The sequence below is a fragment of the Salvelinus fontinalis genome, chromosome 20 (assembly GCF_029448725.1).
Source record: "Salvelinus fontinalis isolate EN_2023a chromosome 20, ASM2944872v1, whole genome shotgun sequence".
Lineage (NCBI taxonomy): Eukaryota > Metazoa > Chordata > Actinopteri > Salmoniformes > Salmonidae > Salvelinus > Salvelinus fontinalis.
In genome coordinates, this window is record NC_074684.1 from 18,320,199 (window position 1) to 18,331,826 (window position 11,628).

Below are 11,628 nucleotides of genomic sequence, written 5' to 3' on the forward strand. Positions count from 1 at the left end.
TCCAGAAAAAGCCATTGCTTAAAGAAAAAAATATGCAAACACGTTTGGTGTTCGCCAAAAGGCATGTGGGAGACTCCCCATAGATATTGAAGAAGGTACTCTGGTCAGATGAGACTAAAAATGAGCTTTTTGGCAATCAAGGAAAATGCCATGTCTGGCACAAACCTAACTGTCACGACTTCTGGTGAAGTCAGTGCCTCTCCTTGTTCGGGTGGTGTTCGGCGGTCGACGTCACCGGTCTTCTAGCCATCGCCGATCCATTTTTAATTTTCCATTTGTTTTGTCTTGTTTTCCCACACTCCTGGTTTTCATTCGCTCATTTAGTGTTGTGTATTTAACCCTCTGTTCCCCCCATGTCTTTGTGCGGTATTGTTTGTTGTAAGTGCTTGTGCACATTTGTTTGACTGGTGTGCGTTGGGTTATTGTGCCCATATTTTGTATTTCTTATGCTGTTGGTTTTACTATTAAACTGCTCCGGCTATTACCTAGTTCTGCTCTCCTGCGTCTGACTTCCCTGCCACCAGTTACGCATCCCTTACACTAAGACCTCTCATCACTCCGAGAACACCATCCACACAGGGAAGCATGGTGGTGGCAGCAGCATCATCAACTGGTCAGAATTGAAGGAATGATGGATGGCGCTAAATACAGGGAAATTCTTGAGGGAAACCTGTTTCAGTCTTCCAGAGATTTGAGACTGGGATGGAGGTTCACCTTCCAGCAGGACAATGACCCTAAGCATACTGCTAAAGCAACACTCGAGTGGTTTAAGGGGAAACATTTAAATGTCTTGGAGTGGCCTAGTCAAAGCCCAGACCTAAATTTAATTGAGAATCTGTGGTATGACTTAAATATTGCTGTACACCAGCAGAACCCATCCAACTTGAAGGAGCTGGAGCAGTTTTGCCTTGAAGAATGGGCAAAAATCCCAGTGGCTAGATGTGCCAAGCTTATAGACACATACCCCAAGAGACTTGCAGCTGTAATTGCTGCAAAAGGTGGATCTACAAAGTATTGACTTTAAGGGGGGGTGAATAGTTATGCACACTCAAGTTTTCAGTTTCTTTTGTCTTATTTCTTGTTTGTTTCACAATAAAAAATATTTAGCATCTTCAAAGTGGTAGGCATGTTGTGTAAATCAAAAGATACAAACCCCACAAAAATCAATTTTAATTCCATGTTGTAAGGCAAGAAAATAAGAAAAATGCCAAGGGGGGGGGTGAATACTTTCGCAAGCCACTGTATGTTTCTGTCTCCATATGATACGGTAAATATATCCAATGCAAAAAACATCTACATTTAAATTGGTATTAATATTAATTCCCATTTAGTAGTTAATTCTCATATGTTCCTGTTAATTCCCACGGAAAGTTTCCAACTCTGAATATTCCTCAAAATGTTACGTGTAATTTGCGGTATGCATGATCATGAAAAAAGTCAATGTAGCCTATTATTTCAATTCCCCTGTGAGAACCATGAGCATGGACTGACTTGTTTTTACTGTACCACAGCCAAAGCCTGCCAGCAAGCTACCTACCAAAGGTTGCACCGTGTCCATTACAATGTATAAAAATGCATATCAGCTATTTTTAATAGTTATCCATATTACCGGAGCGTTATCTTATTCTTTCTAACTATTTCTATGGCAGATATCGCAGACGCAATTTATGGAAGATACCAAAACTTTGGAGATAACAGTAGAAGGCAAAGTCAAAGATAGACCAGTTCTTTCTATCTGTGGCAAAGTTTCCCATTAATCAATGCCTATGACAAATCCAGCTCCAGAACCAGCCATGGAGCTAGTTGGCTAAACTTTTGAATACAGTGCATAAAAAACCCCCAGCAACAACAGATAACATTAGCTTGCTAGATAAGGTTAGCAAGATAGCTAGCTGGCTAGATAAGGTTAGAATGGTAGCTGGCTATACTGACAGCTACCAGTGTCCTATTTTATGTACTGTACAAACAAGTCCATGTGGGACAAAAGTGTAGCCTGTAGAGAGAAATAGCAATGGCATATTTTTGTTGGCACTAACTCTGCCATGGTTCGTTGAACAAAGCCTATGGGAAAATGAATGGAGTTTTTGTAGGGTATTTCGATGAACATTGAAAATAAGGTCCGTGGTAAACACATGCTTAGGAGATCTTATATGTTTTGTTCTATCAGGTAAACTTCATCAGCTAACGTCACTTTAGTGAATTTAACCTTAACCCCTAACCCTAAAAAAATGTATGTAATAGAAATTTTAAAAAACACACATAAAGGCTTCAAAATTCATAAAGGTCATGTTAAGTGACTGATATTATCTCATAGAACAAAATGTATACATTCTCATAAGCCTTTGTTAACCTCAGACCTTATTTTCGAGATTTATTCCAAAACCTTATTCTTTCCCCATTCATTTTGCCCATAGGAATAGCTGAATGAAGCAGATGTAAATAATTGACGTTTTTTAGGACTACAAGCTGGCGAGCTCTAATTGTTGATGTTTATCAACTCCATGTGGAAATTCCCACACCCAATTCATGAATATGTATATGTAGCCTTCGTCATTCTTCGAAGGGGAAAACTAAACATGCATTTCCTCTCTAGGACAGAGAATTACATCTAAATAGTGTTTGCAACTTCCTCTGGGGGCATCCTTTAAGGCAAAAACGAAAGGGGGGTGGTTGGTTGGGGTGGACGGGTAGGCATGTAATGCAAACTTCTAGCAAGGTAAAGGTTGCATGTTTAAATCTCATCACAGATAACCTTACCATTTTAGCTAATTAGCAACTTTGCAACTACTTACTACTTTGCAATTACTTAGCATTTTAGCTAACCTTTCCCCTAACCCTCTACCCTTTAACCTAATTCTTAATCCTAAACTTAACCTTAATCTTAACCCTAACCTTAACCCCTAACCCTAAACACTAGCCTAGCTGACATTAGCCACAAATAATTGGAATTCGTAACATATCATACGTATTGCAAATTCAAATCTCTCAAATCAAATTTTATTTGTCACATGCTTCGTAAACAACAGGTGTACACTAACAGTGAAATGCCCTTCTCAACAATGCAGAGAGAAAATATAAATATTAATAATAGAAAAATAATAATACATACACAATGAGTAACGATAACTTGGCTATATACATGGGGTACCAGTACCGAGTCGGTGTGCAGGTTTATGAGGTAATTGAGGTACATAAGTACATATAGGTAGGGAATAAGATAGATAATAAACAGTAGTACCAGTGTATATAATGAGTCAAAAGAGTTAGTGCAAAAAGGGTCAATGCAGATAGTCCGGGGAGCTATTGGTTAACTATTTAACAAACTATTTAGCAGTCTTATGGCTTGGGAGTAGAAGCTATTCTGGGTCTTGTTGGTTCCAGACTTGGTGCATTGGTACCGCTTGCCTTGTGGTAGCAGAGAGAACAGTCTATGACTTGGGTGGCAGGAGTCTTAGACAATATTTAGGGCCTTCCTATGGCACTGCCTGGTATAGAGGTCCTGGATGGCAGGGAGCTTGGCCCCAGCGATATACTCGGCCATACGCACTACCCTCTGTAGTGTCAAATCTTTTCAGCCTCCTGAGGGGGAAGAGGCATTCTCATGCCTTCTTCATGACTGTGTTGATGTGTGTCGACCATGATAATTCCTTAGTAATGTGGACACCGAGGAACTTGAAGCTATCGACCCGCTCCACTACAGCCCCATCGATGTGTCCACGATCAGCTCCTCTGTCATGCTAAAACTGACCTCTCCCTCGTTGGTGCTCATGCCAACCACTGTTGTGTTGTCAGCAAACTTAATGATGGTATTGTGGAGTTGTGCTTGGCCAGTTGTGGTTGAACAGGGAGTACAAGAGAAGACTAAGCAAGCACCCCTGAGGGGACCACGTGTTGACGGTCAGTGTGGCGGATGCGTTGTTGCCTACCCTCACCACCTGGGGGGTGGCCCGTCAGGAAGTCCAGGATCCAGTTGCAGAGGGAGGTGTTCAGTCACATGGTCTTGAGCTTAGTGATGAGCTTGGAGGGCACTGTGGTGTTGAACGCTGAGCTGTAGTCAATGAACAGCATTCCCACGTACGTGTTCCAGGTGGGAGAGGTATTAGAATGGGTGAAGGAGAGGTTAAAAATGTCAATGAAGACACTTGCCAGCTGGTCAGCGCATGTTCTAAGTACGCTTCCTGGTAATACGTCTGGCCCAGCAGCCTTGTGAATGTTAACCTGTTTAAAGGTTTTACTCGCATCTTCTACGGAGAGCGAGATCACACAGTCGTCCGGAACAGCTGGTGCTCTCATGCATGGTTTACAGCCTTAATTTGTTGGGGCATGGACTACAATATTTCGAAAGCGTTCCACAGGGATTCTGGCCTATGCTAACTCCAATGCTTTCCACAGTTAATGTTAAGTTAGCTGGATGTCCTTCGGGTGGTGGACCATTTTTAATACATACAGAAATCTGTTGAGTGTGAAAAAAAACAGCAGCGTTGCAGTTCGTGCCTTGCACCCTTTGGCCATACCCCGTTCAAAGGCACTTAAATATTTTGTGTTGCCCATTCACCCTCTGAATGGCACACATACACAATCCATGTCTCAATAATTAAAAATCCTTCTGTATCCTGTCTTCTCCCCTTCATCTATACTGATTTTAAAGTGGATTTAACAAGTGACATCAATAAGATCATAGCTTTTACCTGGATTCACCTGGTCAGTTTGTCATGGAAAGAGAAGGTGTTCCTAATGTTTTGTACACTCAGTGTAGGTTATATACCGTAGCCTGATAGATTTACAGCAGCAGTACCCTGCTTGCTGTTTCAAAATAGCACCAATTAATGTCACTGAGAGACCTAGAATTAGGCTAAACATATTAATAATAACAATAATAAATAATAAGAATATGGACTACAGAACTAATGGCCTTTGGGTATCAGAGAACACAGAATTTAAAATATATGTTCCTTTAGCTCAGGGATGGGCAAGTCCAGTCCTCGGGGCCAGAATGGTGTTCATATGTATAATAAATAGGCGGGAGGCCATAGCAAGCTGCCTGCTTCAGTTTTCAAGATGATCAATCTCTGTCGGGGGAGGAACTGGTTTTTACATGTGTATATTTATTTATTCTGAACACATTTCCATTTGTTGGCAATGTCACACCCGGATCTGTTTTACCTGTATTTGTGCTTGTCTCCACCCCCCTCCAGATGTCACCCATCCTCCCCATTATCCCGAGTGTATTTATAACTGTGTTCTCTGTTTGTCTATTGTGTCACGATCGTCTTGCTGTGAGAGATTGGACCAAGGCGCAGCGTGTGCAAAATACATCTTCTTTATTTAAAGAAGAGAGAAAAACAAGAAACAAACAACTATACACAAACTAACAAAATAACGACCGTGAAGCTATACAGACAAATAGTGCTGACACAAACACTACACATAGACAATTACCCACAAACAGCTAAAGCCTATGGCTGCCTTAAATATGGCTCCCAATCAGAGACAACAATAACCAGCTGTCTCTGATTGAGAACCAATTCAGGCAACCATAGACTTTCCTAGACACCTATACTAAACACTAACCCATCTACTCTATATAACCCCCTAAACCATACAACACCCTAGACAATACAAAAACACACAAAGACAACCCACCCCAACTCACGCCCTGACCAACTAAATAAATAAAAGAAAAAGGAACAATAGGTCAGGAACGTAACATATTGCCAGTTCGTTTTGTTCGTCAAGCCTACCAGCGTTTTCCCTCTTGTTCTTGTCTGTTTCTAGTTCCTGTTTTCTAGTTTTCCCGGTTTTGACCATTCTACCTGCCCTGACCAAGAGATTGCCTGCCGTTCTGTACCTTTTGGACTCTGATCTGGATTACTGACCTCTGCCTGACCTTGACCTGTCATTTAGCCTGCCCCCTGTTCTAGTAATAAACTTTTGTTACTTCGACACTGTTTGCATCTGGGTCTTCACTAAAACGTGATAGGCAATGTAAATTCTTGATCTTTTTTTTCAAATACTTACTTTTATGTTTGCTAGCTGGACAGGCAAATGTCGCAGAGTATTGTAAACCAATCAAAACTTGTACTATTCATGGTACTATCTCTGCTGACCATGTCTGCCAATCAAGTCATCCGAACCTCAGGTAGTAGACAGCTTGGTGACAGCTCTAGAGAGATCTCCGTCTGACAAACTGCTATCAGGTAAAGTATTTTTTATTATTATTTGTAATGTAAATAGTTATAGAAATGTGATACCATCAATGCAAGCTGTAAAATGACTCCCAACTTAGAACACAGCAACCTTTGTCACGATTGTCTTGTGGTGAATGAGTGGACCAAGGCGCAGCGTGTGAAAAATACATCTTCTTTTATAGGAAGACAAAAGCGAACGAAAACAAAACAACAAACAGACGAACGTGAAGCTATAATAGACTAAGTGCACACATGCAACAGAGAACATAGACAACTACCCACAAAAGCCTACTGCCTATGGCTGCCTTAAATATGGCTCCCAATCAGAGACAATGAATGACAGCTGTCTCTGATTGAGAACCATTCAGGCAACCATAGACATACCTAGACACCTACACTCAAACACAAACCCATCTACTCTACCTAAACCCCCTATACCATACAACCACCCAAGACAAGACAAAAACACACAAACTTCCCCCCTGTCACACCCTGACCTAACCAAACTATTACAGAAAACAAAGATAACAAAGGCCAGAGCGTGACAACCTTAGTAATGCAGATAGCGTACAACATCTAGATCTGTTATTTCTAGCTCACAAACTACATTCCTTTGCTGATTAATTGTATTCATTCTTGTCCCTCACTTTGGTCTCAAGTGGGCAAATTCACTCACCTGTGAGGAGAACTGTCCTATTGCAGTTTGAACTTTCCTTGCCATCACTATTTAAACATTGGGAACACATGCATTTGCCTGTTGTCTTTTCTTTGCGGGTTTTGTCTTACACAGTCTAGTGCATTTTAGAGTTGAAGAACATCCACTACAGATACACATGCTTGTTTGACAGGTGACAAGCGTTTTACTTTACTATTATGCAACGAAGGGGGGTATAATCCTGGATATTGATTGGTTAAAATCGCATTCCAGCCAGTGTCTATTCCACAAGTTACCACCGGCTAAAACTATGACGTTGAAATGCCTATTTACTTGTTCCATCTGACTGCACAATCCACTGTCTCATCAGCCCAGCCAGGAAATGTATGAACTTGATCTCCACTATAAATAGCATGTAGACGTTAGCTCACATTTATTTTAGACTTGCATTTGATTTTCAAAAGTGAATATTTGCATAAACCTTGCCGCCTGTCTCTCCGACATTTGCAACATTGTTTCAATATTCAAATTCGATCTCCAGCTGTCCAATAGTAATCAGTGTGACGGGAGTCGGGATGAGACAGACAGGCAGAAAGCTTTTCTCAGCCAGTCGAAATTATGAATCAGTGTAATTTTTATGGATATATACAAAGAACTATCAATAGAAACAGGTCAAATGAAATGAAGTGCAGATAGTTTGCAGTCTTTCCAGCTTCAGTTTGAAGTGATTGTGTTAGCTGTGTTGTTGGCTAGCTCTCGAACAACAGTGTCCTGACGAGTGAGCACATTTTCTATGCCAGGTAAATTGCGCCTCATTAGTTCACTGTTATGGATGTATCCAAATAAATGTCACTATACAACAGAAACAAATGCAACTACTCTGTTGTTATTCTGGCTGCACTGTTTGACGTGACTAAGTTAGCCATAGTTGGCTAGCTAGCAAGCAAGGGATAAGAACGTTGCCAGCCAGTATGGCAACTGGACCAATAGAACGAACGACCAGCCGGCTTGGGTAGCAAACCTAGATTTGTGTCGAGACTATATCTTGTGGAAGGATGAAATAGAATGAATAAATTCATCAAAATAACATTTTTTATGAAAATATGTCTACCATTATTTGAATATGTTGATAATTGATAGTTGATATTTGAACCCGTTGTATAAAAGCGATAATGCTTCCTCGATGCCGGTGTTTGGAGGATATATTTAAAAATAAAACAAAAAACAGAAATAGCTGATTTACATAAGTATTCAGACCCTTTGCTACGAGACACGAAATTGTGCTCAGGTGTATCCTGTTTCCATTGATCATCCTTGAGATGTTTCTATAACTTGATTGGAGTTCACCTGTGGTAAATTCAATTGATTGGACATGATTTGGAAAGGCAGACACCTGTCTATATAAGGTCCCACAGTTAACAATTCATGTCTGAGCAAAAACCAAGCCATGAGGTCGAAGGTATTGTCTGTAGAACTCCGAGACAGGATTGTGGGGGAAGGGTACAAAAACGTTTCTATAGCATTGAAGGTCCCCAAGAACACAGTAGCCTCCTTCATTCTTAAATGGAAGAAGTTTGGAACCACCACGACTATTCCTGAGCTGGCCGCCCGGCCAAACTGAGCAATCGGGGGAGAAGGGAGGTGACCAAGAACCCGAAGGTCACTTTGACAAAGCTCCAGAGATCCTCTGTGGAGATGGGAGAACCTTCCAGAAGGACAACCATCTCTGCAGCACTCCTCTAATCAGGCCTTTATGGTAGAGTGGCCAGACGGAAGCCACTCCTCAGGAAAAGGCACGACAGCCCGCTTGGAGTTTGCACAAAGGCACCTAAAGACTCTCAGACCATGAGAAACAAGATTCTTTGTTCTGATGAAACCAAGATTGAACTATTTGGCCTGAATACCAAGCATCACATCTGGAGGAAACCTGGCACCATCCCTACGGTGAAGCAAGGTGGCAGCATCATGCTGTGGGGATGTTTTTCATCGGAGGGGACTGGGAGACTAGTCATGATCGATGGAAAGATGAACGGAGCAAAGTACAGAGTGATCCTTGATGAAAACCTGCTCCAGAGCCTCAGGACCTCAGACTGGGGTGAAGGTTCACCTTCTAACATGACAACGACCCTAAGCACACAGCCAAGACTACGCAGGAGTGGTCTCTCAATGTCTTTGAGTGGCCCAGCCAGAGCCCGGACTTGAACCCGATCGAACATCTCTGGAGAGACCTGAAAATAGCAGCAACGCTCCTAATCCAATTGACAGAGCTTTAGAGGATCTGCAGAGAAGAATGGGAGAAACTCCCCAAATACAGGTGTGCCAAGCATGTAGCGTCGCAACCCATGAAGACTCGGCTGTAATAACTGCCAAAGGTGCTTCAACCAAGTACTGAGTAAAGGGTCTGAATATTTATGTAAATTTGATATTTTAGTTCTTTATTTTTAACCCGTTTGCAAAAAAATAAACAATTGAATCAATTGTATAATAAGGCTGTAACAAAATGTGGAAAAAGTTAAGGTGTCTGAATACTTTCCAAATGCACTGTAAATAGATCTAACATTATGTGTGCCCACCATTGTGCTGGTCAGCTACTATTTGAGACCTCATCTGGTTTAGAAATCAAACTCTGGTTATCTTATTGCAGTTGACATTGTACAACTGTTTTAAGTCACTTTAACTCTACCTACATGTACATATTACCTCAATTACCTCGACTAAACTGTGCCCCCGCACATTGACTCTGTACCGGTACCACCTGTATATAAAGCCTCGCTACTTTTATTTTACTGCTGCTCTTTAATTATTTCTTATTTTCCTTTTTTACTTATCTATTTTTTACTAAACACTTATTTTTCTTAAAACTGCATTGTTGGTTAAGGGCTTCTAAGTAAGCATTTCACTTTGTCTACAACTGTTGTATTCGGTGCATGTGACAAACACAATTTCATTTGAAATTTTATTTAAGATAATATTGTTTTGCAAGGTATGCTACGTATATGTGTAGGCTATGCCATATGTATTGGCTAATATACATAGGCATCTGTCATTTTTAAACCTCCATTCTAGCATACATGACACACACATCTTTCTATCTATTTGCTTTTATTTGGGTTTCTATGCAAATTGTATAATTGCATGTTTCTTTAAGTTTGCAGTAAGTTGCTGGAACTGAGACAATCATGACTCAAAATTGAATTCACTGATAGCTAATAAAACACTAGCTTCCTGAGCAGGCGCAATCAATAAATTGTCTAAATGGTCAATGAAGTTACCTCTTCATATGATCAAGACCATTCGTATTGCATGCTGCATACTTCAAGTGCACTCGAAAACAAATATTTATCTTATATCAGTCTTTGGGAGCTAACGTTAGTTCCTCTTAACACACTGACAGCAGATCACGATTTCATGTGAGGGTGTGTTTACGTTTTTGATAGAAGCAGCACGGGAGTTCTGATTGGTTCCAAGTTTAGCATTTTGCCAGAGCGAACAGTATTAAAATATACTTTTTCTGAGAAAGATTTGAAGGTGCCAACTAGTTTTACGGTAATCAGAAGAATATTTCATTGTCATATACAAAAAATCCTATACAAAAAAAAATGTCATAGACAAAAAAATCATATACAAGAAATGCTCCTCCCTTGATATATCAACTTCACTGTTTTTTGGCGTTGGTCCAACACCTAAAAGTATTGATGAATGTTGAATACGTCATGGGCTATTAAACTATTAAATCCAATTTTTAGATGCTACAGGTACATTTATTGGACCATGAGTAATCTCAACTCGAACGTAGCTGTAATGGAATGCCCTTATACCTCGTCTCATTACTTAATTAAATATTAGGCTAAGTGAAAGAAAGAGAGAGAAAACAGAGAGTGAGAAAAAGGCGAGACAGCTTGACATGTTATAGATTAAGGCTTTCCTGAGCCTTTTAAACTGGTCTCCTAACCCTGCTCCTGCTCCCTGGCTGCTGCTGTGCCATCATACCTGATGTCTCCAGTGGGCCCACAGATCAGAACTGACATCACTCGGACTCTAAATCACAGAGTTATCCTATCAGAGCTCCTCGTAGCACCTTGGGTTTACACTATAATTCATCAGAGGACACTCTCAAAAGGGCGGTCCAAATCAAGGGCACCGTCCCAGAGATACACAAGGACAGTCATTACATTTACATTTAAGTCATTTAGCAGACGCTCTTATCCAGAGCGACTTACAAGTACATACATTCATACTTTTTTTTGTACTGGCCCCCCGTGGGAATCGAACCCACAACCCTGGCGTTGTAAGCACCATGCTCTACCAACTGAGCCACACGGGAGGTCCTCCTGTCATTAGATATGACAGGAGGACCTTTTACTCTGACCTTAGTACAGTGCCCCTCTGCCTTATTGGAAGTCACCACTTAGACATTTCTCTCTGATCGGCTGGTTTATTGAACATGATCCTCTATGTTCATGTTGTAAGAGGGTTATAATACCAAGTAGATTGCCTGAAGTGTTTATTTTCTTTAGGGTTGGTGTGATTTGGTTCCTTCCTCCATGCGCAGGCCTAATTATGTTGGCCTTGTCTTGTGAACATGAATTCTTTGTAACGCCTTTTTATGACAGAAATAAGAAATCCCCTAATATGAATTTGAGAAATTTTCTCTGACAATCTAAATTTGATTCTTCCAGTAAAGTACCAGTGGTATTATTCCATTATGGTACTGTATAACATGCTGTATACTAATTGTGGATTTTGAAGAATTTAAACCATTTGTGAGTGTAGAATTGTTGGCAG

At 40.7% G+C, this 11,628-nt stretch overlaps 1 non-coding gene across 1 annotated transcript; it reads right to left on the reverse strand.

Moving 5' to 3' along the window:
• Positions 1-11,094: 11,094 nt before the first annotated feature.
• trnav-uac (transfer RNA valine (anticodon UAC)) lies at positions 11,095-11,170 on the reverse strand. The gene has a single exon. It is a non-coding gene; the product is annotated as a tRNA-Val (tRNA).
• Positions 11,171-11,628: the final 458 nt, after the last annotated feature.